The sequence below is a fragment of the Dermacentor silvarum genome, chromosome 3, assembly GCF_013339745.2.
Source record: "Dermacentor silvarum isolate Dsil-2018 chromosome 3, BIME_Dsil_1.4, whole genome shotgun sequence".
Lineage (NCBI taxonomy): Eukaryota > Metazoa > Arthropoda > Arachnida > Ixodida > Ixodidae > Dermacentor > Dermacentor silvarum.
The window spans coordinates 82,971,137-82,988,605 of NC_051156.1; positions in this window are offsets into that span (position 1 = coordinate 82,971,137).

The window sequence follows — 17,469 nt, forward strand, 5'->3', positions numbered from 1 at the left end:
TGACCGCGTAGCTACCGGGTGGCGCGACGCTGAGGTTATGGACAATCGGGACCCTCCATCCTCATATAACGAACTTAACAAACATTTTTACATGGGACGGAGACGATATCCTCCGCCACATAGGAAACTAAACAGACCACAGGCGTTGACACTCAGATTACTCCAGGTCGGGGCATACCCTAACCCCGCACTGTTACACAGAATATACCCAGACATACAATCGACCAATACTTGCGAGCTATGCTCAGACCTAGCTGACTTGGAACTGGCGGTGCCCCGCGATACACGACGGCGACGATGTCACGTCGACCAAATGGGAGGCTGCCCTAAGCAGCCCCGATCTTGAAGCACAGCTATGGGCTGTCCATCGGGCCCGCGACGCAGCAGAGAGGCTCGGCCTTTCTGTGCCGACGTGGGAGCGGCCCGCTACGTGCTCACGCGCGTTCCGAGGGACAATAATAAAGTTTTACCATACCATACCATACTGTATATTACCTGCACTACGACTGTTCCTTTTTTCGACAACGGCCTCGACGGGACACCCTGCCAGTATGTTCTCCACGTTCGCGCAGGCATCAAGCATGAACAATTGTTCATAGAAAATGGTTTGTTTGGTTCCGTACTCGGTGGAAAATTTTGGTTCTCTGCAACTAACAGAGAAGTTTACATTTCGAAAAAAAAAGCGGATGAAATGCCGGTGGTTTGTTCCCTTTTCATCTACAAGATGAAAAGGGAACAACCTACACGCTGTTTTCTTGCACCTATTTCCATTCGCCTTCATATCTAGCAAGAAAAGGAACACTTTTTTTTCTCAGCCACAGGAACGTCCGAAAGAGCTCTGGATGGCTGCCAGCACCGTCACTAGAAGACTCGATGCTGTTATGCCATGTACACACTAGCGGCAAAACGCGCGCGGCGCGCCGCCGGCGGCAAGACGCGCGCCGCGAAAGCAGCCGCGAAACAGGTTTTTGCTGCCGCGGCATGGATCGCTCCTCGACCGATTTTTTGCGGTTTGCCGCGTGCCGCGGATGAAGGAGACCAATGAGAGCGGCCCGCTTCCGTGACGTGCGCGCGGGAAATGGTGCCATGCGGACCCACCCGACCGCTTGTTTCTCGTTTCGCACTATCATCTGCACGCGTCAGCTCCCGGATAGTTCGAGAAGGGGAGAGGAGTCTAGTCTGTCACGTGATTGCCGCAGCGGCGCGCCGCCGGTTCGTGTGGCCGCACTGCCGCTGCTGCGATTTGACGCCGGCGGCGCGCCGCGCGCGTTTTGCCGCTAGTGTGTACGTACCATTACTTTGACCGGAGACGATGCGTGTGTGCGTGTAAAATTAACACCTACTATGACCGGGATAGCGGCCCTTTCCACTCTTAAAAGTGCTTAGCCCCAAAATAAACCTCTGTAGCGGCGAATATGATTAAAAAAAGGGGGAGTCAATATGCAACGCAGATTTGACCTTTGCCCCACGCTCACTCATCTAAGCATGCACCGACCTTAAGACAACCGAGTTGTGCTTTCATGCCTTCACTCAAATGGCTTAGATGTAAATCATACTTCTGCTAGCTGCCTCAAGCACAATGAGAATTACGATGCGGCTGTACTGCATAACGCGCTTTTTTTTCTTTCTTTATTGTTCTATGGTAGGGCCATTTTCTCGCGAGATGTGTCCGCACAATAGGTAGGATTGGTCGAAATTCGGCAGTCTCCCGAATAAATCGGGAGGGTTCGCAAGTAAGAACATGTCACTGATGACGTCACAATCTGTGTTTTTCTCGCTGACGCACTGGCCTGGTACCCATGTGGAAGCCAACAATCGGCATGTCGTAAGCTCCCGTCGAACGGCCGGAGAAGGAATCATGCCGTCGGTGCCACTGGATCGTCATCACCGCCGTCACCACCTGGTAACGTTCTGCCTAATCCCAGACAATGGTGGGTAGCCCGCTACCACCAATATTTTTATCCTTCGCACAACACCGACTCCCGCAATGCATGCGCTCTGCATTATTTCTTATTTTTTCGAACGCATCACCAGGCATTACCGTAAGCGCAGGGCCCGTTTCTGTTCTGTTTCACAGCCCATTGAGGAGAAAAAAGCCACCCCAGCCTCATGCATGCCCAACTCGTCCGCTTTCCTACGTCGCCCGTGCTGCTCGGAGAGTTGGCAGTCAGGCCAGAGGCCTGTCTTGCGTCACGTTGCGCGCTAGAAAGCTTCTCGCCGCTTTCTAAACTGTGAATTTTTACTGCAGAAGCGGATTTTCTGGTCCTCCATTGTACAGGTGCAACTCAAATGATGTTATCGCCACTCATAGCGGCACCTCGCCTAAATAGGCCCGTCCACTTCAGGCCAAATGGGTAGATGTTTAGAGGCCGTGTACTTGCTTCATGGGAAGTGAATGGTGTTGTAGGCATTCGCTACGCTTGATTCCGATAAACAACAGAGCTCGGGCATTTAGGAAGGAAGGAAAGAGTGGAGAATGAAAGATAGGGAGGAGTTAGAGAGATTGGCTCTCGATATTGATGATGAATAACTTGACTACCTACGCAGGCAATTCGCGATCGGTGCAGTGACATCGCCATCTGTCACCGCTAGGGCAGAACATGGAAAAAACAGACCATGTGGTGACAGATGGCACCACCGTTCCATTTCAGAGAAACCGTAATCATTAAAGCCATGTCACTTGAGACAAAACACATTGGTCAGTGCCTTGGTTTAGTGTTGCTAAAGGCAATATACACCAGCATATATCGTGTTTCCTCAGACCTTACAACATTTTACAAAATCGCCTGTGGATTATAGCATGTTACTAGTCATTGATTTCGATTACTAATGAGACGGATCTTTAAAGTTCGACAAATTGAACTCTATATTCCACTAAATACTAAACCAATACTATTTTAATGAATTACCTTGCGAGGCACATTCCCATGTATGTACAAATCGTTCGCAAAGCGTATCCTACCGAGCCGAATTTTCAGAATGACATTCGTTTCAAGATTATAGTAGCCAATGGGCGCTACAAAATACATGGGCCTTTCTGTTACTATTGTGCTTGAATGCGTAAAATGACGGTTTTTAAAAAAATGTATGTGAACCATGGTTAAACTTTTTTTTTCAAGTTTCATGGCGCCTATATTCAAACTGGTGCGATACGTAGAATATGTTATCACCGGCTCCAGTTGCTTAACTACAATATTCACAGCAAAGCAAATTCACAGGATCATTTTACTGAACTTTTAATAATTAGTTCAATACCCAATAAAATTTTTCTTGGAAACAATAGCCATCGCTTTGAGTATTGACGCTTGAGGACTAGAAATTGGCTATTTGCCGCAGCCGATTTTTATAAATTTTGTATGGTCTAACAAAGCAAAACACCATATACTCTCCTTACTCGTGCATCAACAGTCCGGCGCGGCAAATCACTCTGATAAATATTTATTCACTATTGAACGCATCATAAATTCCTGACCTTCTCGTGCCATATTTCACTTCATGATTCAGTGACGTGTGTGATAAATCGGCATGCCGCTGTCAGGAGTGACGGCTGAATCAACGGCGGAGAATGTAACGGAGGTCGCAGTTTATACGGTAACCTTCGTTGGTTCACAAATCAAGTACTAAAATTTTTCAGTGCACGCAAGCGATTTTGGCGCTCAATATAGCTGGGTCACAGCAATATGGCATTGGAAGCTCAAAACGATAACAGCGCAAAAAAAAAAAAAAACAACTTGAACAAGTTGCATTCCAGCGTCCACGCCTGTCGGAAGATGATGCACATTCTGAAAATGTCGTGCAAAAGGTTCACGTCTACAAATCCCATCAGCAGCTACAAGACCACGTAGCCAAATATTAAGCCTTTCCAGGCTTGAATATTGGCTCAATGCGTGTTTTGAAAGCATAAGTATATTTCTTATGTCTGGGTTAATAAAGATCAATATTCGGCGTGTAAAGATTCCGGCGTAATGTAGAAACGGGAATGGCTCTGATAGAATGTGAATGACGCCCGCAGGCTCGTCGAAGAAACATAGAAAGCGACTAACAGAGCAAGTGTGCACTTTCATTCTTACCATTCTTGCCATTGCTGCCGACGTCTGCACTACGCAGGAAATAGAATGCTTAGCTATTCTATAGCTCAACCACAGGGACAAAATTTAGATGAAAATATGAACCGAGCCATATTTTCTTGTAATCTACATCCCACCTATTTTGAATATTCTTCGTAGAAGTTCAACAACAAGCCTGTTCACACACGGAATGGCACATCCTTAGAGATCTCACTCCCAATACTTGGATACTCGGATGAGTATTACGACACCTATGTTTTCTTCGAACCTAGGTATTTTATCTCAGCGACATAAAAACTAATGCCGTTTAATTCTGAAACATAACCACATCTTATCATTCCATAATTAAGTGCTACGTGAAGATTCCTCTTCGATAGTTTAGTTGAAATGAGCCGGCTGCTGTTGAGAAAAGAAGCGCTCAACCAATGCTTTCGCTTTGAATTTTTAATTACCCATGACCGCAACTCGAGCGCAGGCAGGGGCCCACTATTGCCTCTTCGAACGCTCCCCTCAAACGCAAATACAGGCGGCTGTAAAGAAATTCTTTCTTCACAGTTAGTCCATAGCATTAACAGCCGGCAGTTGCAGCAAATAAAATATTGCTACGAAGTTACCACAACACAGAGAGACATTCTGCCTGGGGAAGACGACAAAGGAAACGATTCTGTCGGGTGCTGGGGGCTGTTCACTATCTTGGCTACTGTGTCTCTCATGCAGTGTAAATACAGTGTAAATAGTCCCACATTGTGTCGTTTTACGTAACATCTTTGTGGTGGAGGTGGTGGTTGTTTCCTGTATCCATCACGGAGCGGCGCAACGGCCGCCTTATGACGCTTCCAACCATGGCAGTCGGTGCAGGCACATCGTCTTCACCCCCTGCCCCCCCCCCCCCCCCCTCCCTGGCTCCCACCTACATGGTTCTGCCGCCCTGCTCGTGGTCCTGGCATCTTTTCCGGCCAGGCTGGGGTTGACGTTGACAAATGGCTCAACCTTTACGAACGGATCAGCGCCAGCTACAGGTGGGACCCGATCCTTATGCTCGCAGACACATTACGCCTTGCTTAAACAGCTCTGCAGTTAAAAAAAATGAGTGTTGCTTTGGGTACCGAGCTGGGAGATTCGGTTGTATAGATGTTTCAATATTAGGCCTTTGACAAAGCCGATAGAGATACAGACACGTCAGAAGCGATCTTATGTGCCTGTCTATTGAATCCTTGTCCGAAGTGCGTGCTTGGTTAAACCAGCTACCCCCGACACCTGCCGCTGCGGTCTATTCACCCTGAGGGCTTGATGTGCGTCATGTAGAAGTGTCAGACCTTTCATGGTATTTCATTTGCGCTAAGTAAAGTTCACAAAGATGGGCCCGTGGCCTTTTGAGCTGTTTCATGAGCTAAAGCACTGTAATATATTGCAGGCCGAATCTTTACTCCGCGACCCACCTATCACGCTCGTACGTCGCGCTTCCCGTACTTGGCGCCACACACTTTAAAAGCCTTGTCGCTGATTTTTTTGTTTTGACTGATGATAGTACCTTTCAATTCATTATAACTTTGTTGATATGGAACCTCAAGTGAGCTCATTCTCTGTCAAACTTTAGACTTGTGGTTGGATAAAAGAAATACACGAAGTCTGCTTGGTACAATAGAGCGCTTATCTATTTCTTTTTCTATTTTGTGGCATAGCATCTGTGGATGGAAAATATATGCTGCTTGAAAATGTAAAATTCAAATGCTTGGAATTTGAATATCTCCGCCGTGGCCGCAAGAAACAAAAACCATAGCATGGTGAAAATTCAAGGATTTATCAGAAGAGCTGGTGGTGATCCGTGTAGCTGCTACAAGAGCAGGGGTAAGTTAGGTGTATTATAGAAAATGATCGCAATTTCTTGCCACTTTCTTGCGTGAGAACTTTCTATACTTCAAAACCGTGTACGAGAGAACTCCTATAGAGATTCGGCCCAAATGTTGTAGAGGCTGATAATAAGCAATGGCGTAATTTCGTAGGTGTTGAATAAAAAAGAAGCCGCAAGAAACCATCACCCTAAACGTAAATGTTAACGCCGATTGTGAAATACTCCAAAATTGCCACAAGTTTTTGACGAATAAACAACTTGTACGGTGTTAAGAATTAATGGGATGTCAGGATGCAGTGATCAAAGATACATTTTGTACATTGGTTGTTTACCTTGTTGGCAAGTAACAAAGCTATGCTGACAGCACCCTTACAAAACTTTCGAGTAACTTTCAATTACATTTTTTAGACAAATGTTACTACAAGCTACCAACGGTGTATTGAACGTTTTGAAACCGTTTTTAATCTTCCTAAATACTTCATGCCAACATCCTGTCGACTATTGGCCACCGATCTTGAATAAGAATTTTATTTACAAACTTTCTTTACACGATGAGTGAACATCCTTCAAACATTAAAAGCATGGTTTACTAACCATCTTAATACATCTCAGAAACTACGTTGTAACTTTTTTTCCAACTTTCGGTTGCTTGACCTCAACACATCCTAATAACTTTTTTCCTACTTTTTGCTTTTGGCCCTAGAAACTTGTAGCTTTTTCCAACTTTTTGCAGTTCGCCCTTGAAACTTGTAACTTTTTTCCAACTTTCTGTTGATTGACCTAGAAACATCCTTGTAACTTTTTTCCTACTTTTTCCTATTCCCCTAGAAACATCCTTGTAACTTTTTTCCAACTTTCTGGTGCTCGCCATAGAAACACCCTGGTGACATTTACCCACTTTCTCCAGCATTTTGAAAAATTTCTAGTAGTGTTCTGATGTAACCTTGAAAATGAGTGGGATATAAAAGCATGTGCCTGTTAGTGGAACTCACAAAGCTTTTCAAACACTGATATTTATTTTCCAACCCTTTCATACATGTCCTCAGATATGTCCATAGATATCTCCCATGTTCTTGATCCCCTTGCTGCAAACCTAAAGGAGGAAAATGCAATAATAGTTAGAACAGCCTTGTGAATTGTGTATCTGGACGAGATAGCATGTAGAAGTCATCCACAAGAAATCGACTTCAAATGACCCACAAACAAAACCAAGATTTCAACTGACTGCCTTGCCACACATACTTAGAGCGGCGTTCACACCTCTGTGGTGCAAAGCTTCTTTTTGGGCGCCGTACTTGTGGGTATTGGAACGCCACCAAAAAGTGACAGAAGCATTGCTATAGCAGTACTGCTGCTCAGAATATCCACGTGTTACATGTAGCAATCATAAACGTGTGTGAAGTAGCCGTAAATCAGTTGCAGTAAAATTTTTGAAGTTTTTAGAACTGTTTCAGCGAGATATGCCTAACTCAGTAAATGGGATGACATGCGTAAAGCACTTTTTGCCTAAACCATGTCTTTAGGTGGTAGAAAACATTTTTATAGACCCTCTAGTGCACATTATTACGTTCGAAAACTCAATTTGCTAAAAGCACAACAAATTGTTATATTAAAAAGTCACTATTTCAATATATCCACCAAGTGCAGGGCAGCTTGAGCATGAAGCAAGCCTCCTTAATTGCGACATCTCAGTAAATCCTAGGTAGTGTGGCATGTGGTACCACAAACCACTGACGCACACATCAGTTCTGGGCAGTATTCAGCACTGTTACCATCTCACCGGAAGCTTGTGCATTAGGCAGCTGACAAGTAATAAGAAAGAGAAAGTAAAAAGGATTGTTTGCATTTCAGATAAGTGACAGCAAAGAACAAGCTTTATCCAACGTCAACTGGAGAAGGGCAGAGACACGCGCAAAAGAAATGCCAATGTTAAGGTGAACGCTCAGCGTACAGCTGCACTGTCGTGGCTTGCAACTACTGTACGCAGAAAAAAAGTGCCAATGTAACGGTTAACGCTCAGTTTTCATCTGCACTGTGGTGGTGGCTTGCAGCTACTGCACTTGGCGGATTACTATGATTGAGCAGTTTGCGTTACCACCTCAAGTTTCTGTACCATACAAAGGAGACCAGCTTCCAGCCTGAAGCCAACCTGCACTTGGAGCGCATATCGAACTTGTCAAATTAAAAGGTTAATGGTCTATTATATTCTTGAGGAATTAACTTCTCATAATGTGACTAGGGATTAAGCAGCTACCTAATAAAGAATAAAATTGTGTTGTTTGTATGCTAATTTTAGTAGATGAAGTACGGTATGCAATACATAAGTGATACGGATTAGAGGAAACAATATTGGCATACAGGCAATAGTGTGAGAAGCCTACATAATAAGCCTGCACAAGACTGCATAACAAAAAGGACAAAAAGGTACACATCTCGAGACCTCATGCTGCTGAACGATTATCTTAAAAAGGCAATCTGACTAGATTAATATACAGTCTGTATTTATTTATTTATTTATTTATTTATGTATTATTTATTTATTTATCGTACCTCAAAGGCCCCAGAGATGGGGTATTACATGAGGGATGGGCTTAGTTTAACAAAACAGGGATTCGAGAGCAGCCTTGAAGTGATGTGCGTCGGAGTGGTGCGTGACGTCGGCAGACAGACCGTTCCAGTCTCTTGCGGTTTTCACAAAAAATGATCGTAGATGGGAGGTAGTCTGCGCCGGGGGAGGATACACGGCTTTTCTGTGGTTAATGCGGCTGGACTGACGATGAGCTGGTAGTATGGCTGAAATCTGGAGTGGTGAATGATAGAATTTGTGAAAAAGACACAGTCGAGAAATATGACGTCGTGATTCTAGATTAGTAAGACCGGCACGGGTTTTGAGTTCAGACACGCTTGCATGATAAGAATATTCAGAGTAAATAAAGCGGGCTGCACGATTTTGAACTGATTGGAGTGTATTAGATAGGTTATGTTGATGAGGATCCCAGACAGAGCATGCATATTCTAACTTAGGGCGGACATATGTAACATAAGCTAATAATTTTACTGATAGGGGAGCAAGTTTTAGGTTCCGGCGGAGAAAACCGAGGGTTCGATTCGCGGCATTGGCTATGGTAATGACATGATGTGACCAAGATAGGGTAGTTGAAAAGGTTATGCCGAGGTATTTATATGGGTCAACGGATGATATTTCGTAGCCGTATATGGTGTATTTCCCTGACTGGTGATGCTGTCTGCGATGGAAAGAAACTAGTGAGGTTTTTTTAGTATTTAAAGACATCAACCATTCGTTACAACATAATTCAATGCGTTTTAAGTCATTTTGAAGCAAATCCAAGTCTGAAGTGTTAGTTATGCGTCGATAAACTACACAATCGTCTGCGAACAATCGAATATTGGAAGAGATCTCAGTAGGAAGGTCATTAATGTAAATTAGAAAGAGTAGTGGTCCGAGAACTGTGCCTTGTGGTACGCCCGAAAGTACAGAAGATCGTTTAGATGACTGCATGTTAGCAAATACAAACTGCTGCCGGTTAGTGAGGAAGCTACGTATCCAGTCAAGTACCAATGGATTAATGTTGAGACGGGAAAGTTTTAGGAGTAGCCGTTGGTGTGGGACTTTGTCAAATGCCTTTTCAAAGTCTAAGAAAATGGCATCTACAGGTACGTTCAAGTCGAGGTTAGAACTTAGATCATGAAGAAATAAAGCTAGTTGAGTGTCACATGAAAGACCTTTACGGAAGCCATGTTGAGCAGGATGAAATAGGTTATTGGATACTAAAAAGTTTACCATCTGAGAGTAAATAACATGCTCCATTAGTTTGCAACAAACACTGGTGAGTGAAATGGCACGATAACTGGAGCACAACGATGGAGGACCTTTTTTGGGGACTGGAACAATCTTGCCAACTCTCCAGTCTTCCGGCACCACTCCTGATGACAATGACTGCTGAAATATAGCACATAAAATCGCGCTCACATTTGTTTTGGTGTTTTTCAGCATTTTAGCATTTATTTCGTCGACACCAGATGATGATGTAAGTTTTAATGAATCAATTAGTTTTTCAATGCCGTAAGGGCAAAAGGTAATATCAGGCATAACTGCATGATCCAAAAAAGGCAAGCGAGGTAATATGTTAACTGGTTCAATTGTGAAGACGGAAGAAAAAGCACGGTTAAGTTGTTCAGCAGTTTCGCGATCGGGAATACGATGGTTTTGTTCATCAAACAGAGCTAATGGCTGGGAGTTATTAGGGTTAATAACCTTCCAGAATTTTTTTGGGTTATTTCTTAACATAGTCGGCAGCGTTTGGGAAAAAAAGTGCGTTTTTCTTTACTGGTTAGAGCTTCGTATTCTTTTTCTGCAAGGTAATATTTATTCCATGCGCTTGCGTTGTTAAACCGTTTAGCCGAGCGAAAAAGCCTTTTCTTTTTATTGTTAAGACGCTTTAGTGTGATGTTAAACCACGGGGTTGACTGTTTTTCGGTTAGGGTGATAACGGGTACGTATTTTGCGAACACATCGAGCATTTTGTTTTTAAAAAGCAGCCAGTTAGTGTCGACAGAACGCATCAAGAAACTGGTGTGGAATGAAGCAGCAAAATGTGCGAGTTCCGAGCTAATGGCCGAGTAATTCGCCTTGTCATACAGTCTGATCACTTTGGTTATCTTTGTAGGTTGTGTAAGCTGACAGGAGTACGATGCGTGGATTATGGAATGATCACTAAGGCCAGGCAGATGCGTCATTGCATATGCTTTGTCAGGATCACAAGCGAAAATGAGGTCGAGTATGTTAGAAGAATTCAAACTTTGGCGTGTAGGTTCAGTGACAAGTTGCGTTAATCCAAAGGTTAGGCATGAATTGACAAAATCGCTTTCGGTACTGTGTTGCGAAGTTGCTGATGTCAGGTTAGTCCAGTTTATTGTGGGAAAGTTAAAATCACCGAACAGTAACATTGGAGAGCGGTGATCTAATTCGGTTACCAAACGCAATGTTTCCTGGAATTCTGCAACAAAGCTAGGATCATTACCAGGGCGGCGATAGCAGACTGTGATTATTGTGGGTGGGTAAGAGGCGCTACACAGGATGAACAGAATTTCTAGGGAGGACGATGTCTTAATTTCAGTACACTGAATGTCCTTATGTGCGCCAATGAATACGCCGCCACCACGTTTGGTAGTTCGATCATGCCTGAAGATATTAAAATAAGGAAAAAATGGCAGTATTTCAGAGTCTTCTATTGTAGAGTTAAGCCATGATTCAGTAATTACGATTAGATCAGACTCTGTAGTGTCGGCAAGATTACTGAGAGCGTCAAGCTTCGGTAAAATGCTTCTAATGTTAGTAAAAACAAACGAAAAGAAATTCTTCTTTGAGTTAGCATTGCTGGGGCCTAGGCATTTAAAGTACGAGGGACAACCTTTTGGGTGTTACGATCAAACGTGTAAGCTTTGTTACCAATAGTTAGCTTGTCGTGTCGGAGCTTGAAAGGCTTCTGTTGTGTCTTGGCGAATTCGACTAAACGCCTTCTAGCAGTTAGAGTGTTAGGAGAGCAATCTTCTGAAATTCTATATTCAGTGCTCCTCAGTTTCCTGCCTTGCGGCAGGATTTGTTCCTTTACTTTAAAATGGGAAAGTTTAACAATAATCGGCCTATTGTTGTTTACTTTGAATTTGCCCAAACGGTGGGCGCTTTCGATGTACACCGACTGAACAGTTATATTTAATTCTTTATGGCATAGTTCTATTAATAACGATTCTGATTCGGCCCAAGTTTCACGTTCGCGATCTGTTAATCCAAAGAATACTAGGTTTGAGCGTCGTGCGCGGTCTTCCGAGTCATCCAGCCTGGCCTTGATCAATGCGATATCTTTTGCATTTTGATCGGCAAGCGTCCGGATATCGTCAACTTGTTTTTTTATTATTACCAGGGATGCGCAGTCTTCTTCAATTTTGGCAAGACGGTCTTTAATTTCCTTTATAGCGCTGTCACTCTGGGACAGCTTACGTTGCAGGGATTTCATTTCCTTTAGCAGTGAAGTTTGGCCAGATTGAATTTCTGTCAGTACGGTCATTATGTCACCGGACGTTTGCGTTTCGCTTGCACGGGTGCTCGGGCCTGGGTTTAACTCGACGTCTCCTGATAGTATTAGTAGTTGATGAAGGACACGTGCACAATCGAAAGCAATATAAATACAACACTGTGGGCTCGGCAGCACAACAAGGGCCACATAGCGAGTACGTCGTGCATACAATGAATACTGATAATTTACCTGCAGAACGAAAAGGCGTCGCAGGTAAGCGGCTGTTGTCATGGCTGTCGTGCCACCGAGCCTATAGAATGCAGCGCAGCACGGTGTCACTCTTATATAGTCCTGTGATGAATGCGACGTTATCTGGTGGCTTGGTATCAGTAGAACCAGGGGGCGCAGTTGTAAGAGCCAAGGCGGTGGCTCGTGAAGCGGAGCATGGGGCGGCGATGTAGTAGTAAAGTTACAGCTTATATCAGGTTAACAGGTTACAGCGTATATCATGCATAGTTACTGAAGTCAGAGTTATATTTAACTCGAAGGAGGCTAGTTTAGGTAACTTCATTAAACTGTGGGCGCTTAAGATGACCAAAAGTGATCTGCCACTAGAAATCATTAAAATGACACACACAGTAAAATCATTGCATATTACACAAACATATCCTACAACACACTACGACACTTTTGTACGCATTTTTGTGAAAGCATGCAGATCAGGTGCTTTATCGTGGTGCTCTCCAGCTTGCAGCAGCACTGCAGGTTCCTGCGGGATGCCTCCAGAATCTGCATAGCCTTCAACTGCAAGAAATGAATAATTCATTGTCATCTGAATCTGGGAACCTGTAATATCAGTGTGATACGGAATTACAAAAACAGCCTCACACAAGCAGCTACATTATTCTGCGCCTCGTTGTACAAATGTCCCATTATTACATCTCAGGAGGTTACACGGCTATTTTATAACAAATGAGATTCCAGGCAGGCATGCAGCAAACATAAGACTACCAGAAAAATCATGACCAAAACTCAAATATGTAGTAAAACAAAAGCGGATTAGATTATGAAAAAAATATTGAGCACATGAAAAGTCTTTCGAACTCTAGGCCGTGTTTGTATAGCGATGGTATTCCTCCTCGCTCTTCGTCAGTGGTTTGACCGACGCTCCGCCCGTGTTATGAACTGGAATAGCGGGCCGTTCACGGTGGGTGGTAAGAGTGACGTAAGATCGAGTGCGAGGCATCGCTACGAAATCGCAGCCCTTACTTTATTACTGCAACGTAGAGCCATGAACTATGACTAGAAGAGCTGACATACAGTTCATGAGATGAATATGTATATACGTATAGTAAAAGCCAGCGTCTGATTGAGATCTCTCCATTAAAAAGGAACCTCGTTATTGCAATTTGGGCGTATATCTTCCCTGCAATATAGAACATGAATACACACAGGTTCTCGCGACGCGGGCCTTCAAACTGAACGGTATACACAAAAATCCTGATACAAGCTAAGATCTGCGCAAGCATCAAACATAGAGATCCTGTGCCAACGCGCGAAGCCCATGACACAATGACGTATACACACATGCAGTGTACTCACGGAAATGCCTATATAAGGAATAATTTTCTGCCGGGGAACTACCCAACAAACAGAAACTTTCAGTGTTTCCATAATTGTGTTCTCATTCAGTCATAGCACTCAGACGGGGTAGCATACTTCACAGGAAAATGCAAGTACGCGATAACACCAACGGAAACTTTCGTGATATTGCTTACTAACTAGGTGATATTGCTTACGGAAACATGGACAACTTACGCTCAGAATGCGCTCTGCTCTAGTTACACAAAGCTCATTACATGAACCATAAGCTACAACAACGCGCACAAGCGCCAAACTTGCTTACCTTTCAAGACATAGTCAGCAAACGCTCCTTCCTCTCACAGGTACCGTGGCACCAACTTTTCTTTCGGGTGCAAACGCTGTAGACCGATGAACTACAGCAGCACGAAAGCACAACCTCCAAAAATTCTTCCATACACTCTGATTCGAAGCCCCAGTAGCAGGCTTTTCACGAGAGAGCGCAGGCAGGCGGGAACAATGGAAGCTCTGACGGGCGCTTCAGTAAGACACTGTTGACACGGGCGCATCGCACGAAACACACGGCCAACACACGGCGTTTCACGAGTCCAGAGGTTGTGCGATGGTTAATGCATACGATAAGGAGCACGTTTTGTCTATGCCCTTCTAATATAAAATTTAACTACCACCTCACTGCAACGAGCACTCGCGCACAGCCAACGTGGTTCATACACTACAGCAACTTGGATTGAATTGAATTTATTGGCAACAAAACACTGCAGCAATGGCACACTTCGGTTAATAAAGCGGAACTTGCCTCCCCGATTCGCATCCCTTCACAAGCATGTCCTTCGAGATTTGCATTTGTCCCTCTGGGGAAGTCGTAGCTGAAGCATGAGCCAATCCACGCGCCGCCCGCGCGGCACCGTCTGCTTGCAATGGCGGATGGCCTACGGGCTAATATGACACTTACCGAGGACACATTCGTGATCACCGCCCATATACACGTTAATTATGGCGCCAAGTGTAGTGTTTTCGAGAATATGTGCCCTCATCTTGTATTGGTGAAACCTTATTTCTTTTAGCGTCAGGAATAAAGGTGACAAAACGTGGTGATGGCTGGCGTGCTACAGCAGCTGGAGCTTTGGCTGACGTGCAACAGGCGTACTGCTGGCACTCACCCGTAAACAAACAGATATCAGGTACACAACTGACTACTCAGCCAACGAACAATCATAAATTATTCACTTGTACGCCCAAGCAAGCATTTAAGGTATCCGTGCTGCCGTACCAATGCGGTCATTATATCGATCGCGAATATTTCAACACAGCAATCACCCGCAGTTTTGAAAAGAAACGGCCACCTCCCCCTCTGTATTCAGTTCATCACTATTTCGAATAAAAGTAGCATGGCTGTTTTGGGCACTGTACGGGTCAGAATAGAATTCTTCCGCTGCTTTTAATATGTCATCGAAATTGCTGATGATATTCCCATGCTTATCTTTCAGTGCCTACATCTTGCCTTGTCCTATGCCAAGCTTTCTTACTGATTTAATGCTGCGTCCATATTTTACGGCTTCCTCAATCTTTCCCACGTTATTATTTCGAATATCCCTTACTTTCTTCTTCTTGATTAGTTTTGAAAGTTCAGAGAATTCTATCTGATCGCTTGAGTTGGACATTTTCATGTTTTGTCGTTTCTTTATTAGGTCCTTTGTTTCTTGGGAGAGCTTACCTACTGGTTGCTTTGGTGCCTTACCTCCCACTTCAATTGCTGCTTCTGAGATCAACCTAGTTACGGTTTCATTCATTACCTATATGTTGCATTTATTTTCCTTTTCTAAAGCTGCATATTTAATTGCGAGCCACAGACTGAATTGGTCTGCTTTTACCGTTACTGCCTCCAGGTTGGCCTGTTTCCTCTTGACTAATTTCACCCTTTCTCTCTTCAAATTGAGAGAAATCCTAGACCTCACTAACCTATGGTCACTGCAGTGTACCTTACCTAACACTTCTACATCCTGCACTGTGCTTGGATCGGCAGAGAGTATGAAATACATTTCATTCCTTGCTTCTCCATTAGAGCTTTTCCAGGTCCACTTCCTGTTGCTGTGCTTCCTGAAGGGCAAATTTCTTGGAGGGGAAATTTATAAGTATCAGAAGACGATTCAAGGAATACGAAGACAGCAGGTGAAGACCCCCAATACAGTCGAAGCGCTTAATTGGCTGAGCTACCAATATCTTGCAGCTGTTTAATGAGGGACTCGCTGGATTACACATTCTAGATTACTGATGTTGGTGCGTACCCTGTTGGTTCTGCAACCATTTTATTACGATAGAAATTATATGAACAATCTAGGCGAATTTCTTCCGTCGTCAAAGTCCTAAGGAGGTTCCCTATGAAGTCCACGGGTGATAAAATCATCGCCGTGCGCCGTACGCTGTATGTGCAGGTGGAAGACCTCCATCCAGGCCCAAAAGGCCTTGGTCCAGAGAGCGAGGCTGGCGGCTTCGACTAATGGGGTCCCGGGCTAGGGATCGAACCCAGTATGCAGGGCCCCACAGGGGGGCCTACACCTCTCTTTACACTCAGTAAATGCTTTTTACCACCATGCGCATCTTGCAACAAGCATCCCGCTCAACCGACCATCAGGTTACACTCGTCTGGTTCCAAGCTCATGTAGGCACCATCCACCCGCACCTCCTCAACCTCAACGACGTTACCCACTCCCTAGTGGGAGGGCTCATTAACCACGCGGGAGACGGGAAGGCTGCCGCCCCCCCCCCCTCCCTCCCGGTAGGGATCACCTGAGACACTACAGTGATCATGTGAAATCTTTTACTTTGAGCGTATAACTTTCCCCGGCCGATACAACTAGAATCTTGAGCGCAGGCTACAACTTTCCGCCTGCTACAAACCAATACTTACCCCTCTTTACGCCGTTACAAGACCTACCCAGACATTTACCCCAATCCCACGTGCCATATCTGCAAGACGCAGCCAGCCACACTTCCACACATGATATGGGACTGTGCACAATACCCCCACACTAACCCCACGACCCTCTCGTCTTGATAACACGCTGCCCTGCGTAGCTCCAACCTCGACGACGAACTCTGGGCGACCCAGTAAGCCTGCGAGCCGGCAAAGAGGCAACACCTCGACGTCTCCACGCGGGAGGCCTAGGCCCAGCCACCACCTCTTGCTGGTTTCAATAAAGTTTATTCAGTCAGAAATGTTTCATGAAATGACCGTTTGTCTTATATTGAAGGGTCCCTAATTTTTCAAAAAGAAATCCCGAATGGTGAAGCACCAGGTCGGGACAGTTGACATGGAATATCCAACTTACTAAAATAGGGCGTATGGAGGGCCAAGTAATGTACACTTGAAATTACGTTAAGGTGCAATTATTGAGCTACACAAAACAAAATGACAAGCATTCCATCTTTTAAGCAGCTCCTCACATTTACTTCAACTTTTAGCACATTTATTTGCCTTTAGTCTAGTGACCTATGTCTGTTTTCATTATCTGCTTTGTGTAGATCGTAAGCTTCAGATTAGTCCTATGGTGAAGAAAATTTCGGTGTTTATAGATGTGGACTTTTTTTTCAGGTTGCCTCAAAATTATGTTCAAGCGGTGCCACATACTCGAGCGAGGCCTCTTGAAAAGGTTGTGTAACCAGGCTTCACGCATCGCAATCAGATGAGACTAGGTATCACGGCAACCTGCAGTGCCCCAGCATTCAACGTTTGGTGGCCCCTCTACATGTTTCACCTATTGCGCAGCTGTACCTTGGCTTCCATCTATCCAAACAGCATCACCAGCTGTGACCACTTATCGTACCATGAAGAAATATACTAGGGTGCAGTGTTACCAAGGCTTGACTTTCTATTTGCCCCTTAGGCTTCTTAGCAAATGCTCCTGTTATTATA